Source organism: Dreissena polymorpha, chromosome 15 (genome assembly GCF_020536995.1).
Source record: "Dreissena polymorpha isolate Duluth1 chromosome 15, UMN_Dpol_1.0, whole genome shotgun sequence".
Lineage (NCBI taxonomy): Eukaryota > Metazoa > Mollusca > Bivalvia > Myida > Dreissenidae > Dreissena > Dreissena polymorpha.
Window position 1 is genome coordinate 13,479,188 of NC_068369.1, and position 18,176 is coordinate 13,497,363.

Genomic DNA, 18,176 nt, shown 5'->3' on the forward strand with positions numbered 1-18,176 from the left:
CTTGTAACTCATAGAATGGGAAAAACATAAAGTTACAAGATGTGATATATCTGGTTAATGGAGTTGGTAATGTTCTGTCTGGACTCAATATTTATTTGACAATAAGTTTTAGATCCAAATGGACCCAGACAATTTATCATGGCAACAATTCAGTCTTTTTATGCCCCCCTTCGAAGAAGAGGGGGTATATTGCTTTGCACATGTCGGTCTGTCTGTCGGTGGGTCCGTCCACCAGGTGGTTTCCGGATGATAACTCAAGAACGCTTGAGCCTAGGATCATGAAACTTCATAGGTACATTGATCATGACTCGCAGATGACCCCTATCGATTTTGAGGTCACTAGGTCAAAGGTCAAGTTCACGGTGACCCGTAATAGTAAAATGGTTTCCGGATGATAACTAAAGAACGCTTATTCCTAGGATCATGAAACTTGATAGGTAGATTGATCATGACTCGCAGATGACCCCTATTGATTTTCAGGTCACTAGGTCAAGGTCACGGTGACCTGAAATAGTAAAATGGTTTCCGGATGATAACTCAAGAACGCTTATGACTAGGATCATGAAACTAGGTCAAAGGTCAAGGTCACAATGACAAAAACATACTCACAAAATGGCTGTCACTACAACGGAGAGCCCATATGGGGGGCATGCATGTTTTACAAACAGCCCTTGTTACAGACGCAATACCGTTAGAGACATCATGGTTACACATTAAAATCCAGAGGGCGAGAATGCGAAAACGTGATAGTACGATGGTGACTATGCGTCAATACGATGACGACAGTGCGACAATACGATGGAGATATTGCGATAGTACGATGACAACAATGCAACAGTGCACCAATACCATGGGGACAGTGCGATAGTACGATGGCGACAATGCAATAGTCATATTGTACTGTCGCCATCATATCATCGCATTGTAGCCATCATACTATCGCCATCGTATTGTCGCACTGTCGTCATCATATTGTCACACTGTTGTCATCGTATTGTCGTGTTCTCGCATTGTCGCCATCGTACTATCGCACTGTCGCCATCGTATTGTCGCACTGTTGTCATCGTATTATCGCATTGTTGCATTGTCGCCATCATATACTATCGCACTGTCGCCATCGTATTGTCGCACTGTCGTCATGGCACTGTTGCATTTTCGTTATTGTACTATCACGTTCTCGCATTTTGGCAATCGTACTACCGCATTGTTGCCATCGTATTGTCGCACTTTCGTCATCATATTGTCGCCATCATACTATCGCGTTCTCGCATTCTCGCCCTCTGGATTTTTATTTGTAACCACGATGGCACTAACGGTATTCCGTAGTCTTGTATCACATTTTACCCATATGCTTTTAACGAAAGACAAAACTTATTCTTATGTGTACGACAAAATATTTGTTATGCTAACTGATAAAGTATTGAAATTTCTTAGGGTTCACAGTAATTATTATCACTTAGCCTGACTGGGGACTATATTTAGGAAATTTTTAATTTGATTTGAATCTGGAAGTCTTGTCAACCTGAATCGTCAAAATTGAAGTAAAGCTAAATAGAAGTATGTTTTGAAAGAAGCGTAAATGCTTACAAATGCTAAATATGTCTAAGTATAAATTGCAAGACATTACTGTTTCTTTTTTAGCTCAACTGAGCACGAAGTGTTCAAGTCCACCGATTGCGTTCACCATATTTGCATACTGCACAGGCTAATCTGGTAAGACACTATACACATATGCATGAATGCCGGTTTGTCCAAAACAAGCCTCATGTAGTTGTGCAGTGGACATTCTTTGGTGCCCTGCATCATCTTTATCAATACCCTTCTCAAAAAAGTGTGTGAAATGTACGTTTTACGTATGTTTTGCGTGCGTTAAACGTGGCGGTATTGGCACTGCGTTTTTTGTGCGCTTTTTCTTACCGAGTGAGTTTTTAACAAAAACAAACAAACAAGAAAATGTGCGCTTTTTGTGGATAAATGTGCGCTTTATGTGCGTTAAACGTGTGCTTTTTATAAGTGTGTTCAACGTGCGCTTTTATGTGCGTTAAATGTGCGTTAAACGTGCGCTTTTTATATAAGTGCGTTTTTGACTACCATTTATGTGTGTAAAATGTGCGCTTTTAAGTGCGTTAAATGTGTGCTTTTTGTGAGTTAAATGTGCGCTTTTTTTATTTAAAAAGCGCACATTTAACTCACAAAAAGCGCAGTTATAACCCACATAAAAGCGCACATGTGTGTTAAAGTGCGTTTTTATGTGCGTTAAATGTGCGTTAAACGTGCGCTTTTTATAAGTGCTTTTTTACTGCCATTTATGTGTGTAAAATGTGCGCTTTTAAGTGCGTTAAATGTGCGCTTTTTGTGAGTTAAATGTGCGCTTTTTATTTTAAAAGCGCACATTTAACTCACGAAAAGCGCAGTTATAACCCACATAAAAGCGCACACGTGTGTTAAATGTGCGCTTTTATGTGCGTTAAATGTGCGCTTTTTAAATAAAAAAGCGCACATTTAACTCACAAAAAGCGCACATTTAACGCACGTTAAGCGCAGTTATAACCCACACAAAACGCACAATTTACGCAAATGAATGGCAGCAAAACACGCACTCACAAAAGGCACACATGTGCGTTAAAGGTGCATCTTTTGCCTTAACAGTTGATTCAATTATATGCTGTTAAAAGCTTTTTTTAATTCAGATATGCAATAAAAACCAATAATTATATACTAGTAAACATATATATTTGTGTATTTTAATAATTACAAGATATATCAATTTTATACTTTAATGTACACCAACATTTTTTAACATACATGAGTAATTAAATATCAATGGCAATTTGATGAAATAAATATAAACATAATTTGATTATAAATAAACAAAAAATAATAGCATACTAAAATAACATGTACAGTATATACACACGAACAGCTATATACATAAGAAAGATGCATATCAATCAAGGCCTTTCAGCATTTCTTTGAGGCAGTGGAGTGCAGCTCTCATCTTTCTCTCCAAGGCTGCCACTAGCTGGTCAAACTTCTTTGCAACAATTATACTGTCATGGCCTTTGCGCGATGCGTCTCGTGCATGATCTCATTTGATCAGGTCCTGAAAGATATTTTATAATGTAAGTGTTGAATATTGCTGTTATGGTAATCTTGTTGCTATAAAAATTATAAATTTAAATCAAAACTAGTTTGTTTGCTTGTTGTTTTTGGTTGTTTAGTACCCTGTATAGTTTTACCTCTAAACAAATCCAGCTTTTCTTGGTCAAGGAGAGGGCGCGGTTTTCCCACTCCTGTTCTCCTCATGTCGGCCAGCTTGTGCAGGGTAAAACCTGGTATTCAAGTCCATACATCAGGTAGTCTCTTTTTTGCTCCCTTTTTTGGCAGGCGATGCGATGATGCACATTCTTTCCATGGGGTTTAACCTATAAATTTAAAAGTTCTCATTTAATATGGGGGAAAAATCTGTTCATTAATGACCAAAAATAGGTATAAATAACTTTAAGATGACAATAACCATAAAATACAGCCATAATAATTCAAATGGTGTTGTTTTTCTTTAAAATTGCATTACATTTACTCATCCATTTACATTTCCCAGTGACAATACATAAATATGATAATGATCATTATTAATTCAATAAACTAAATAAAAAAGGGATGCAAAATTGAAAATACGAACCTGTTACAACAGACTGTTCTTCAGTATTCCAAAAATACAGGCAGTTGTTGAACTAGACCATATCACTTTATATGTCTTTAACCACCCACTTTTAATCTCCTTTATTGTTGATTTACACATTGTAGTAAATACACATTTTTTTCATCACACAATACTTCATGCTGAAAGTATTTCAAGACATTTTACACTAAAATAATAAGTCTTAATTCTAGCTTAAAGTCAGTTGCTGATGTTGCTTGTTTTCAAAAAATAACTTCCTATCTGTGGTTCTCAAATAGATGGTGCCTGAACAAATCAAAAGTATATCAACACCCCTAAGTTAGGCTTAGATGGAGGACTGATAGGGACTGGCTATTCTCTTATCTGATACCATGCTGTGTCTAAGCCAAAAATTACATAATTTGAGAAATACTGATAAGGCAGTCATTTCAACACCAAAATATTTATTGAATAATACACAGCACCCTTAACACATTATATTTAATTGTAAATATTTAAATATAACATGCTGAATGGTTTTAGCAAATAATATTAATAGTATAAATATTATTTTAATTGCCTTTTAAAATGTATGTTTATGGTCAATGTGGTAGACATTAATTGTATTAGGGTATAAATATCAGTATAAGAAAGTTCAAATACTTATTTATGTTGAGGAAATATAATTGATACTATCATGCCCACATAATACTTTTGACACTTTCAATATTTTTAATTAGTTACACACAGTCTGATATAGGTGGAAATTTTTAGAAATGTTTGAGATTAAAACGTAAGCAATAGGGTATGCATTGAAATTGTATGATAAAGTATGTAAACATTAAACAGGTTAATATGGACAACCAGTAATTATTCAAACTGCCCCTTATATCATTACAGGTTACTGAGATATATGTCTATGTTTAATCATTTGATGTAAATAAATTGTTAGAGCCTGCAACAATTTTGTTTCTTGTTCAATTTCTGTACAACATTTGCTAAACGGTTGTTAAAGACGCACTTTTTAAGAAGTGTGTTAAACATGTGTCTTTTTAGATACATCCTTTTAAAACAGATCATACGATAAAAACGCACTTATGAAATAAAAGACTAACTTATGCTTAAAAAAGACGCACATCAAAATAGAAAAACGCACTTTTGTGAGAAAAAACCCACATCTGTAAACCTTAAAACACACTTCTTAGATAAAAGACGCATTTCCTAAATAAAAGACGCACTTCTTAGATAAAAAACACACATTTTGCTCACATCTACACTCAAAAGCGCACTTACAGATGAAGAAAACACACAAAAAACGCACTTCCTAAATAAAAGACGCACTTCTTAGATAAAAAACACACATTTTGCTCACATCTACACTCAAAAGCGCACTTACAGATGAAGAAAACACACAAAAAACGCACTTTTTCACTAAAATAACGCACTTGAAAAGCAAAAACGCACAAAAAGCGCACTTAAATGCACTTTTGATCACTGAAAACGCACATATTAACAAAAAACACACAATTAACGCACTTTTAAGTGCGCTAAATGTGTGTTTTGGTAAAAAGTGCGTTTTTATTTGACATGGGTAATGAGCTAATAATCACTCACTGTAAGAGACAGTAATACAATCAATAACCCAGAAAATGTAATTACCAAGTGCTTTTGGGGTCATTTTAAAAGCTTCGTAACTGTGATGACAATTCTACACCTGAGAATACCTAACAATAACTAATGAATTGGGTTTCATTTTGACACATTCTGTAACATTTCATTTTCTGAGAAGTTCTGTGACAGTAATGTTATCTACAACTCACTTGTGTGTGTGTTTTTAAGTGGTTATAATTTATTATCTTAGTTTTATATAAAAAAAACAACATGTATGTACACAAGAGTTCATAAAATATTTTTTGAGAGGGGACAATGCAACAGTATGTTGTCTGGAAGGCCATTTAATAAAGTGTCCTTTTAAAATGCAAGGTTCAGTCTCTTGGGGCCTATTGAATCAATATGATTAGGGAATTATCTGGTGCTCAGAAACACAAAAGGCTCCGAGCTCTGGCACGCTCTGCTCATTTAGGCGAAACAATTGTCGCCCGGTGACACGTGTGCCTATAATAACATTGATTCGGGTCCTGATGACAACGATGACAATGGCTGTGATTGGTCATAGGACAGCCCCCTGTGGAGGAATGTCAATACATTATCAACATCACCCAGTCTACTCATTTCATGCACGTCATATTCTTAGAAAACGCATGACACAATTTGCATGAAAATGGCTGGCAAATGAAGGTCTGGCAATCACAGCCATCTTAAATAATCTAGATAGAAGGAAAGCAGTTTGGGATGTTCTCCATAGGGAGTATTTTGGTTCAATATTTGTTCACATAATATGTTTGTCATTTATCATGGCACTGGTTTGGATATGACAGATCTGTCAGGATTGCACACCTCATTCCTCAATATGTGCCCCCCTAAACCCCACCCACCCTTTTGAATCAAGTGGCCTGGCTTTCAGTTAACTTTCACTTTTATGCCCCCGGTATTTGAACTGTCCGTCCGTCCACAAACTTTAAAATTAGCCATAAATTTTGCAATATTGAAAATAGAATCTTGATATTTGGCATGCGTGTGTATCTCATGGAGCTGCACATTTTGAGTGGTGAAAGGTCAAGGGTAAGGTCATCTTTCAAGATCAAAGGTCAAAAAAACAAATCCAAGGGAAGTAACAAGCTTTAAAGGGAGATAATTTATATTATCAATTGGCAGGTACAGATAATTCTTACAAGGGAAGTCATATTTTTTAAGTATTTTTTTTTTTTAATCAAAGCGGCGCAGTAGGGGGCATTGTGTTTCTGACAAACACATCTTTTGTTTATTATGCCCCCCTTCGAAGAAGAGGGGGTATATTGCTTTGCTCATGTCGGTCTGTCTGTAGGTCTGTCGGTCTGTCTGTCGGTCTGTCCACCAGGTGGTTGTCAGATGATAACTCAAGAACGCTTGGGCCTAGGATCATGAAACTTCATAGGTACATTGATCATGACTCGCAGATGACCCCTATTGATTTTGAGGTCACTAGGTCAAAGGTCAAGGTCACGGTGACCCGAAATAGTAAAATGGTTTTTGGATGATAACTCAAGAATGCATATGCGGCTTAATGGGCGAACTCTGAACAATATAACTGAAGCAACTGGTCTGTAATCCTAAATCTATAATTATCAGTCCAATGAAACATCATCCTTTGAGTAAAATAAAGTGGATCAGTAAAAATATTATCAGAATATGATTTTTATTTTTATTTTGTATATTAAATATTGTGTTAATGTTTAATTTTGTTGATTAATATAAATAAAAGCAGGACAGGGGAGGTAATACACTATTATATCTTTCTTATATACAGGGGAAACAAATGCAATAAGTTAAAATTTCATGTTTAATGAATAGAGGATATCACCCCCCCCATTTTTTTTAAACATCATGTAATAAATTTCCACACCCCACATTAAACCCCCTCTCACCCCCCACCCCCTACCCTCCCAACCCCCCACCCCCCTACCCCACCACCCCCCCTACCCCCACCCCCTACCCCCCCACCCACCCCCATTTTTTTTAAACATCTAATAAATAACCCCACCCCACATTATACTCCCCTCTCACTCCCCCCTACCCCCCCACCCCCCAATTTTTTTTAAACATCTAATAAATTACCACACCCCACATTATACCCCCCTCTCACTCCCCCCTACCCCCCACCCCCATCCCCACCCCCCCATTCCCCCCCTCCCCCCAATTTTTTTTAAACATCTAATAAATTACCCCACCCCACATTATTACCGCCCCTCTCAACCCCCCACCCCCCTACCCCCGACCCCCAAAATTGTGTTTTTAAACATCTTATAAATTACCACACACCCCCATTATATCCCCTCTCACCCCCTAACCCCCCACCCTCCCTACCCACCCCCCCCCCCCTCAAATTTTTTTTATATATTTTTTAAACATCTAATAAATTACCCCACCCCACATTAATACCCCCTCTCACTCTCCCCCCTACCCCCCCACCCCCCCACCACCCACCCCCGCCCCCCTCAATTTTTTTTAAACAAATAAATCACCACACCCCACATTATACCCCCCTCTCACTCCCCCCTACCCCCTCACCCCCCACCCCCCCATTTTTTTTAAACATCTTATAAATTACCCCACCCGACATTATTACCCCCTCTCACCCCCACCCCATTACCACCCCCCCACCCCCCCCCCAAATTTTATTTTTTTAAAACATCTTTTAAATTACACACACCCCACATTATACCCCCCTCTCACCCCCTACCCTCTCCATCCCCCCACCCCCCACCCCCCCCCCCAATTTTTTTTAAACATCTAGTAAATTACCACACCCCACATTATACCTCCCTCTCACTCCCCCCTACCCCCCCCCAATTTTTTTTAACATCTAATAAATTACCCCACCCCACATTAGTTACCCCCTCTCACCCTCTCATCCCCCCACCCCCAACCCCCCAATTTTTTTTAAACATCTTATAAATTACCACACCCCACATTATGCCCCCCTCTCACCCCCCCTACCCCCACCCCCCCTTACCCCCCCCCCACCCCCCCCACCCCCTCCCATTTTTTTTAAACATCTTAAAATTACCACACCCCCACATTAAATACCCCCCTCTCACTCCCCCCTACCCACCCCCCACCGCCTCAATTTTTTTAAACGTCTAATAATAACCACACCCCAGATTATTACTCACCCTCTCACCCCCACCCCCCCTACCCCACACAACCCCCCAAATTTGTTTTAAACATCTTATCAATTACCACAACCCCACATTATACCCCCCTCTTCCCCCCTACCCCCCCTACCCCCCCCAACCCCCCCCCACCAATTTTTTTTAAACATTAATAAATTACCACACCCCACATAATTACCCCCTCTCACCCCCCTACCCCCCTACTCCCCCCAACCCCCCCTCCAATTTTGTTTTTGTTTTTAAACATATTATAAATTACCACACCCCACATTATAACCCCCTCTCACCCCCATCCCCCCACCCCACTCCCCATTTTTTTTAAAAACATCTAATAAATTACCACACACCACATTATACCCCCCTCTCACTCCCCCCTACCCCCCACCCCCCCCATTTTTTTTTAAACATCTCCCCTCTAACCTTACCCCTCTAACCCCACCCCCCCTACCCCCACCCCCCACCCCCCCACATTTTTTTTTTAAACATCTTATAAATTACCACACCCCACATTATACCCCCCTCTCACACCCATCCCCCCACCCCACATCCCCATTTTTTTTAAAAACATCTAATAAATTACCACACACCACATTATACAAAACCCCCTCTCACTCCCCCCCTACCCCCCCACCCCCCCCATTTTTTTTTAAACATCTCCCCTCTAACCTTACCCCCTCTAAACCCCACCCCCCCCCTACCCCCACCCCCCACCCCCCTCCCACATTTTTTTTAAAAAATCTTATAAATGACCCCACCCCACATATACCCCCCTCTCTCACCCCCATCCCCCCACCCCACTCCGCAGTTTTTTAAAAAACATCTAATAAATTACCACACACCACATTATACCCCCCTCTCACTCCCCCCTGCCCCCTACCCCCCCACCCCCCCCCATTTTTTTTTAAACATCTCCCCTCTAACCTTACCCCTCTAACACCCACCACCCCCCCTACCCACCCCACCCCCACCCCCCCACATTTTGTTTTTACAAACATCTTATAAATTACCACCACCACCCCACATTATAACCCCCCTCTCACCCCCCTACCCTCCCATCCCCCCCACCCTCCACCCCCCCCCCAATTATATGTTTTAAAAACATCTAATAAATTACCCCACCCCCACATTATTACCCCCCTCTCACCCTCTCATCCCCCAACCCCCCCCCCACCCCCAACCGCCCCAATCCCCCCAATTTTTTAAACATCTTATAAATTACCACACCCCCACATTATTCCCCCCTCTCATCCCCCGTAACCCCAACCCCCCTACCCCCCCACCCCCCCTACCCCCCCCACCCCCACCCCCAACTTTTTTTTAAACATCTAATAAATAACCACAAACCCCACATTATACCCCCCTCTCACTCCTCCCTAACGCAGCCCCCCCACCCCCTCAATTTTTTTAAACATCTAATAAATAACCACACCCCACATTATTACCCACCCGCTCACCCCACCCCCCCCTACCCCCCCCACCCACCCCCATTTATTTTTTAAACATCTTATAAATTACCACAACACCCCACATTATACCCCCCTCTTACCCCCCCCTACCCCCCCCCCCCCCCAACCCCCACCCCATCCCCCCACCAATTTTTTTAAACATTAATAAATTACCACACCCCACATTATTACCCCCTCTCACCCCCCCCCCCCCTACTCCCCCCCCCACCCCCCCTCCATTTTTTTTTGTTTTTAAACATATTATAAATTACCACACCCCACATTATACCCCCCTCTCACCCACATCCCCCCCATCCCCGGCCCCCCCCCCCCCATTTTTAACCAAGTTTTCTGAAGGAAAAAACTGGTTATTAGATTGGCGAATGCGGGCGGGCTGGCTGGCTGGCTGGCTGGCTGGCTGGCGGGCTGGAGGGCTGGCTGGTGGGCTGGCGGGCGGGCGGAACAAGCTTGTCCGGGCCATAACTTTGTCGTTCATTGTGAGATTTTAAAATCATTTGGCACATTTGTTAACCATCATTAGACGGTGTGTCGCGCGAAAAAATTACGTCAATATCTCCAAGGTCAAGGTCACACTTTGAGTTCAAAGGTAAAAAATAGCCATAAATGAGCTTGTCTGGGCTATAACTATGTCATTCATTATGAGATTTTAAAATCATTTGGCACATTTGTTCACCATCATGGGATGGTGTGTCGCACGAAAGAATCACATCAATATCTCCAATGTCAAGGTCGCCACAACTAAAAATAGATTTATTTTAAAACAAACTTACAAAGGGGGTTAATTTTGTTTGTTCATTTCAAAAGTTCAGTTTGAGTTGTCTCCCTTTATCAGATTTTTTTTCACAATGAAAACCTGGTTTTGTGACAATTTTGTCCCTTGTTTTTTTATAAACATGTAATAAATTACCCCACCCCACATTTTACCCCCCTCTCACTTCCCCTACCCCCCACCCCCCCCACCCCCCCAATTTTTTTTTTTTAAACATCTTATAAATTACCACACCCCACATTATACCCCCCTCTCACTCCCCCTTGATCATGACTTGCAGATGACCCCTATTGATTTTCAGGTCACTAGGTCAAAGGTCAAGGTCACAGTGACTCGAAATAGTACAATGGTTTCCGGATGATAACTTACATTAGGTCAAATGTCAAGGTCACAGTGACAAAAAACGTATTCACACAATGGCTGCCACTACAACTGACAGCCCATATTTTATTTGTCACATCTCATGTAATCACTGGTGCTTGTTAGTTAATTGGTGTATAAGGTTATATTAGGAAAGACATTATGCTGGTAAGAAATACTGTTGTATTATTAAACAAATATGGTTAAGATAAGCAGTAAAAAAAAACACATTATTCGGAAAGTGGTGAAAAAAGGGTAATGCAAGTGATAAATGCTTTTAAATATAAACTGAAAAAATGTGTGACAAACTGTAAATATTTGTGCAGCACATTATAAATAGTATTCATTGTTTTCCATATACATGTATAATATGTATAATAATATATGTTTGCTCTCTAATATAACTAGGGATGGCAACGGCTAACCGGTTAACCGGTTATCCGTTTCTTAAGGAGGTTAACCGATTACAAAATTAATATTCGGTTACTCTTTCAGAAAACACATTTTTGTTGTTGAACGCAATACATTCTCAAATCGTTAGTTTTGTTTTACTTCATTTCACTGTATTGGCTAATCCGCTTATCTGATCGCAAATTATCGGCAATTACCACCCGTGATGCCCCCCCCCCCTCCCCCCAGTGGATCAAAATCGATTAGAGTTGTAAACCATCGAGGTGCAGCGTATTAATGAGCAGGCACACGAGCAATTAGTAAAAACGCTTCATTTATTATTTCATCAACAAAGATTTTGAGAGAGCAAAAGTAATAAAAGACAGTTTTTTTCTAACAAGCATCAAATATTATCCCCATTAAGATAACACGCTTCATTTATTTTTTTTTGACGTAAAACACGCTTTATGTTATATTCCTTGATCAAAAACACGAATCATGTAGTATGCCATTAGCAAACGGACTAACGCTGAATTTCAAATACCACGCTTTTAAGATTGTTTACGCGTTTTGAAAACAAGAAACCCTGTTGGGAAAACTAGAATGTTTGGGCTAGTGAATTTATAATGAATAATGCGTATATTTTATGTTATGTGACTTGTCAAAACGTGACTCATTCTCTTTTGATGTAAGGCATTACGTGCATTCAAAGGTAATCGTGACCCTAACAATCCTAATTGAACGGCTTCATATGAAAATGGGACCTATGCCATATGCGGCCAGCGTTGCTCCAGAGCAGCCTTCGCAGTCACGCAAGGTTTCGTAAAAATAATTATAAGTTGCATTTATATATCATCGTGATAGTTCTCCTTTTCCTTTTCCTAATGATCATCAATTTCAGCATTGTCATGGTTATCAGCAGTACCAATATCAGCAGCAGTACTAGCGTCAGTGGCATGTCAATGCATTTCAGTATTATTATAACCACAATTACATCATACATGTGTGATGAATATCATAATATTGTGTAATTTAAAAAGGGACGTGTTCAAAGATGTTTACATTATTAGAAGTGTGTCATTAAAAGCCTTTAATAGCTAGATTTGAACATCGGTGCTACAGAGCTCCGGTATAAAAACAAAGACACAATTTATAAACGAAAATCAAAGCAAAATATTTGCTTAACGAAAATCCAGTGTATGTTGAAATTTCGTCCCTGATTAGCCTTTACGGACTGCACAGGATAATCTTAGACGACACTGTACGCACATGCCTTGTTTTCTCACAACGCACAAGTAATTAGGTTGCAAGACAATCAACAAGACAGAGTATATTTGCATATACATGTAAAATACATATTTTATAGGTCTTTGTAAACGTATGCGTTTTTTTAGTTTTTTTTATGTGGTCAAAAGACAGTCGATTAACCGGTTAACCTCTCGAATATCGAAAGAGGTTAACCGGTTACGGATTTGCTTAGGTTTGACATCCCTAAATATAACAGAACCTGGCACAGTATTTCTGCATCATCTCATAAGCAGTAATTCTAATGTCTTTTGTCAACAATGAGTGTCCCACAGCAATAAGACCAAATTTCATTATCACTTTTCTTTAATATCTGCCCGTACCAGCCATGTCAATATCTGCCCGTACCAGCCATGTCAATATCTGCCCGTACCAGCCATGTCAATATCTGCCCGTACCAGCCATGTCAAATGCATTGCGAGACTCTGCCCGTACCAGCCATGTCAATATCTGCCCGTACCAGCCATGTCAAATGCATTGCTAGACTCTAAAGATTCCTTCAGGGAAACAATATGAGAAGGGTATAACTGCAATAATGGCGGATATAGGATGTGATTTGTTTCTAACAAGGTGAACTCTTGAGATGCAAAATAGCTGTGATGTGAGTAGTGAGTGAGCAATGTTTTCCTAAAAAGGGTTTTAAGCAGATTTGGTAATTCTTCATTGGAGTCCCGCTCTGGGTAAACTGGGCCTCATGTATGTGCATTAAGTGTTGTCCCAGATATGCATGTGCATTAAGTGTTGTCCCAGTTATGCATGTGCATTAAGTGTTGTCCCAGATATGCATGTGCATAAAGTGTTGTCCCAGATATGCATGTGCATTAAGTGTTGGCCCAGATATGCATGTGCATTAAGTGTTGTCCCAGATATGCATGTGCATTAAGTGTTGTCCCAGATATGCATGTGCATTAAGTGTTATCCCAGATATGCATGTGCATTAAGTGTTGTCCCAGTTATGCATGTGCATTAAGTGTTGTCCCAGATATGCATGTGCATTAAGTGTTGTCCCAGTTATGCATGTGCATTAAGTGTTGTCCCAGTTATGCATGTGCATTAAGTGTTGTCCCAGTTATGCATGTGCATTAAGTGTTGTCCCAGTTATGCATGTGCATTAAGTGTTGTCCCAGATATGCATGTGCATAAAGTGTTGTCCCAGATATACATGTGCATTAAGTGTTATCCTAGATATGCATGTGCATTAAGTGTTGTCCCAGTTATGCATGTGCATTAAGTGTTGTCCCAGATATGCATGTGCATTAAGTGTTGTCCCAGATATGTATGTGCATTAAGTGTTGTCCCAGATATGTATGTGCATTAAGTGTTGTCCCAGATATGTATGTGCATTAAGTGTTGTCCCAGATATGTATGTGCATTAAGTGTTGTCCCAGTTATGTATGTGCATAACGTGTTGGCCCAGATATGCATGTGCATTAAGTGTTGTCCCAGATATGTATGTGCATTAAGTGTTGGCCCAGATATGTATGTGCATTAAGTGTTGTCCCAGATATGCATGTGCATTAAGTGTTGTCCCAGATATGCATGTGCATTAAGTGTTGTCCCAGATATGCATGTGCATTGAGTGTTGTCCCAGTTATGCATGTGCATTAAGTGTTGGCCCAGATATGCATGTGCATAAAGTGTTGTCCCAGATATGCATGTGCAATTGGCTCAGTGAGATTGCAAATGTGTGTATCTCAAGTTCAAAGGTCAAGGTCTTAATTAGAGGTCGAAGGTCAAACTTGGACAGTGAGTGTTGAGAATGCAACTTAACCATTTATCTTGCAATGTGTATACCACTTGCCACAGATGTTCACTATTTGGGGACAGTATATCGCTCAAAGGTCAAGGTCACACGTATTGGTTCAGGATCCAGTTTGGGTCTAATATAGCTGGATTGGAATGTACCATTCATATTGGTTCAATATCCACTTTGGGTCTTATATAGCTGGATTGGACTGTATACCATTCATATTGGTTCAAGATCCACTCTGGGTCTAATATAGCTGGATTGGACTGTATACCATTCATATTGGTTCAAGATCCACTTTGGGTCTAATATAACTGGTTTGGACTGTACCATTCATATTGGTTCAAGATCCTATTTGGGTCTAATATAGCTGGTTTGGACTGCACCATTCATATTGGTTCAAGATCCACTTTGGGTCTAATATAGCTGGATTGGACTGCACCATTCATATTGGTTCAGGATCCACTTTGGGTCTAATATAGCTGGTTTGGACTGTACCATTTATATTGGTTCAAGATCCACTTTGGGTCTCATATAGCTCGTTTGGACTGCACCATTCATATTGGTTCAGGATCCACTTTGGGTCTAATACAGCTGGCTTGGACTGTACCATTCATATTGGTTCAGGATCCACTTTGAGTCTAATATAGCTGGTTTGGACTGCATCATTCATATTGGTTCAAGATCCACTTTGGGTCTTATATAGCTGGTTTGGACTGCACCATTCATTATGCAATTTAAAAGTGATATAGCTTTTGCAGACTGTAACTTCTTTATAAAATGGCAATTTGAAATTATGCCTCTCTCTGTAATTTCAATATATCCTGTGCGCATAAAACAATGCAGTTATGCTACTTTGAGCTTTTTTAACATTTGATATGGTTACTGGCTGACAATGGTTGCATGTGTTGTCTTCTCATGTTATGGAATTACAGAAGACACTGTGACAGTATGTCTGGTTTCCATGTTTACAAGAGGGTGGAGCAATCTCATTCAGGAAGGGCACTCCAAAACTGAGATCACAATTAATGTAACCGCCTGCTGGGTGTATAAAGCATTCTTGCTGATCATTAACAACAATTGCAGTGACTGCAGAATAATCATGTCACACTCTTGCCACACAAGTCCATGTTGGATCAGATACAGTTTGACTTGGATACTGCTATGATGAGAGCATTTACATACATTTTGAAGTGCTCCAGCTAAGCCTAAATAGAAGATCATGCACCCTGCAGCCCCTAGGTTCCATCCTGCCCCCTCAGACACCACCCATGCCCTTTTTTCAGATCAAAAACTGCCCTTTTCAAATCCTAGCTGGAGCACTGTATACTTGACATTTGTAATTGTTATAATTACTAGAGATTTGTCTATTACATAAACTCGCTTATATATTACATAATTATTAATTATTGATAGAATTTCATATTCACACTTCATGCAATACCTTGAATCTCACATGAACAAGTGAAGTTATTGAAAATCAATGCCTGCATTTGTATGTCCGCCCAGTCTATACTGGGGGACATATTGTTTTTGCCCTGTCTGTTTGTTGGTTTGTTTGCGTCAAACTTTAACATTGGCCATAACTTTTGCAATATTGAAGATAGCAACTTGATATTTTGCATGCATGTGTATCTCATGGAGCTGCACATTTTGAGTGGTGAAAGTCAAGGTCAATGTCATCCTGCAAGGTCAAAGGTCAAATATATGGGGGGGGACATAGTGTTTCACAAACACATCTAGTTTAATTTGTGTTTATAAAAGAATACATATATTTACTTGGTTACCTAAATGGCCTACTTATACTTCTTTGTATAATTAACAAATTGCATTTGTAAACTTTTTGCAAAAAAACAATAATATATTGCACACATTTCTTAATTTATTGAATTCCAGACTAACTGTAGTGAGAAATGAAATTTTCAATGACAGACTTAAAATTAACATCCAGTTATTTCAATTTTCCTTTGACAGGAAACTTTCAAGACATAACTCGACATGAATGCTAAATGCCATCAGTGTGCACAGTTGACGTGAAATGGAAAATATTTACTTGAATGATGCTTGCTAATGTCATTTATTGAAATAGTTGATCAACTATTCCTGTCAGTCGGAAGTTAAATGAGATTGGGACATGAAGTCATCTTTCAAATTGCCCATATTGCGAAGGAAATTACATGGAAATCACGTGAAAACTCTTCACAACTTTATTTAGTCAACTAAATTTGGAATGCATTCATTTGGATAGTTCTTGATTCCAGTAGACAGGAAACAAACAAGTCAGAATAGAGATTCAATTTAAACAAATTTTATGTGCTAAAATAGTAGAACATCTTTTCCATGTCATTATTGTATTTAAACTTTTCATGTTAGAATATAGTTTAAAGGAAACTTAACCCAATTATGCCTTAGCATCTAGAAAAAAGGACTTTGCAAACAGCCTAGACCCAGATGAGACGCCGCATGATGCGGCATCTCATCAGGGTCTGCGCTGTTTGCTTAAAGGAATTTCTGTAAGAAATATTCTAAATATAGAAATAAATATACTAAACATCCCTAATATTGGAAATAAATTGATCCAATTTAGAAGGATGGGAAAGTCCATTAGGCATAAATGGGTTAAAGGTGCTCAGAGCTGGAGATTCTGATAGTCCTGATGGAAATAAGTCAGAAAAGCAGTAGTTTATAGATAAGAGTGCTAAGCTACTGGATCTAATAGGGAAACCTGAAGATGACAGAACAGTTTTATGCTCAACATTTCATATATGAGCTGTGAAATGCAAAAACGGGTGTTATGTTGTATGGGAAACTATCCCTCTAGATCGGTGTGAACAAATGCCCAGTCTTCCCTCTCCGCAATTAAGTCATGCAAGGATTCATGGTTTCAAAAGCTAATAAGGTAGCTCCTGACCGGACTGTGCTGTTATGCAGGATGGTCGGGGGGCTATGCTGGCCACAAATGGCATAAGACCCGTATTCACACCATAAGCGCGAAGTTAAAAGTCTGTAAAGGAAATTTATACCTTTGGGTGTTTTTGTTGTTTGTTTTTTTAGCTTACTTGTTCATTTTGAATAATTCGACCAACCTCTGTTCTCAGTGTTCTTCAATGCCTTTTTTTAACTGAAATGTTGTTTATGTTATACAATTAACCAATCAGCCAATTCAGAACTTTTATTATTTTTGTAAGAACTTGGAGGCCTTGATCTGTCTAATGTTGTACATAAATTGTAATCTGTTTTTGGATCTCTGTCTTGGGTCATAAAGTCATTGGATGCACATAAATCAAGGGAGGGTGGTTTCACATTTTACATGCCAGGAATATCATCTTGGACTAATTACACTGAGATACAAATGATTTAATTAACTTCAGATAATTGGCCAATTTTCCTAAACACTGTTTGATAAAACTGTCTTTGTTAAGTCAATGCATGGGCTTTACACAGTGAAAGTCCTGACTTCCTTTAAAGCTGATATCAAAATTTTACTCATGTGTATGAATTTTAACTTAATTATAGATTCCTCACATTATTTTACAAAATAATATATAACTAAACATACATTATATAAAATGTAGATTTAGAAATAAGGATGTGATACATGTATTCAATAAATATTACTGGCATGATGTCTTTTCTATGGCTTTACTTAATACACAGTAATGAACAGTTCACAGCCTTGATTTTTAGCTCACCTGAGCGATAGCTC

At 39.2% G+C, this 18,176-nt stretch overlaps 1 protein-coding gene and 1 long non-coding RNA gene across 10 annotated transcripts in view; one reads left to right on the forward strand and one right to left on the reverse strand.

Moving 5' to 3' along the window:
• The window catches only part of LOC127859293 (irregular chiasm C-roughest protein-like), a 305,644-nt gene that overhangs the window by 70,565 nt on the left and 216,903 nt on the right, over positions 1–18,176 (forward strand). For 6 of the 9 annotated variants that reach the window (XM_052396541.1, XM_052396544.1, XM_052396545.1 and 3 more), the window contains exon 2: positions 1,642–1,713. The exons of the other annotated variants lie outside the window; for them this stretch is intronic. The gene's annotated coding sequence lies outside the window, so the exon portion shown is untranslated. The remainder of the gene's footprint in view (positions 1–1,641; positions 1,714–18,176) is intronic. 9 annotated transcript variants of the gene reach the window in all.
• Positions 2,918–3,980, reverse strand: LOC127859296 (uncharacterized). Its single transcript, XR_008039300.1, has 3 exons — positions 3,683–3,980; positions 3,240–3,425; positions 2,918–3,103 (listed from the first exon to the last, which is right to left on the reverse strand). It is a non-coding gene; the product is annotated as an uncharacterized LOC127859296 (long non-coding RNA).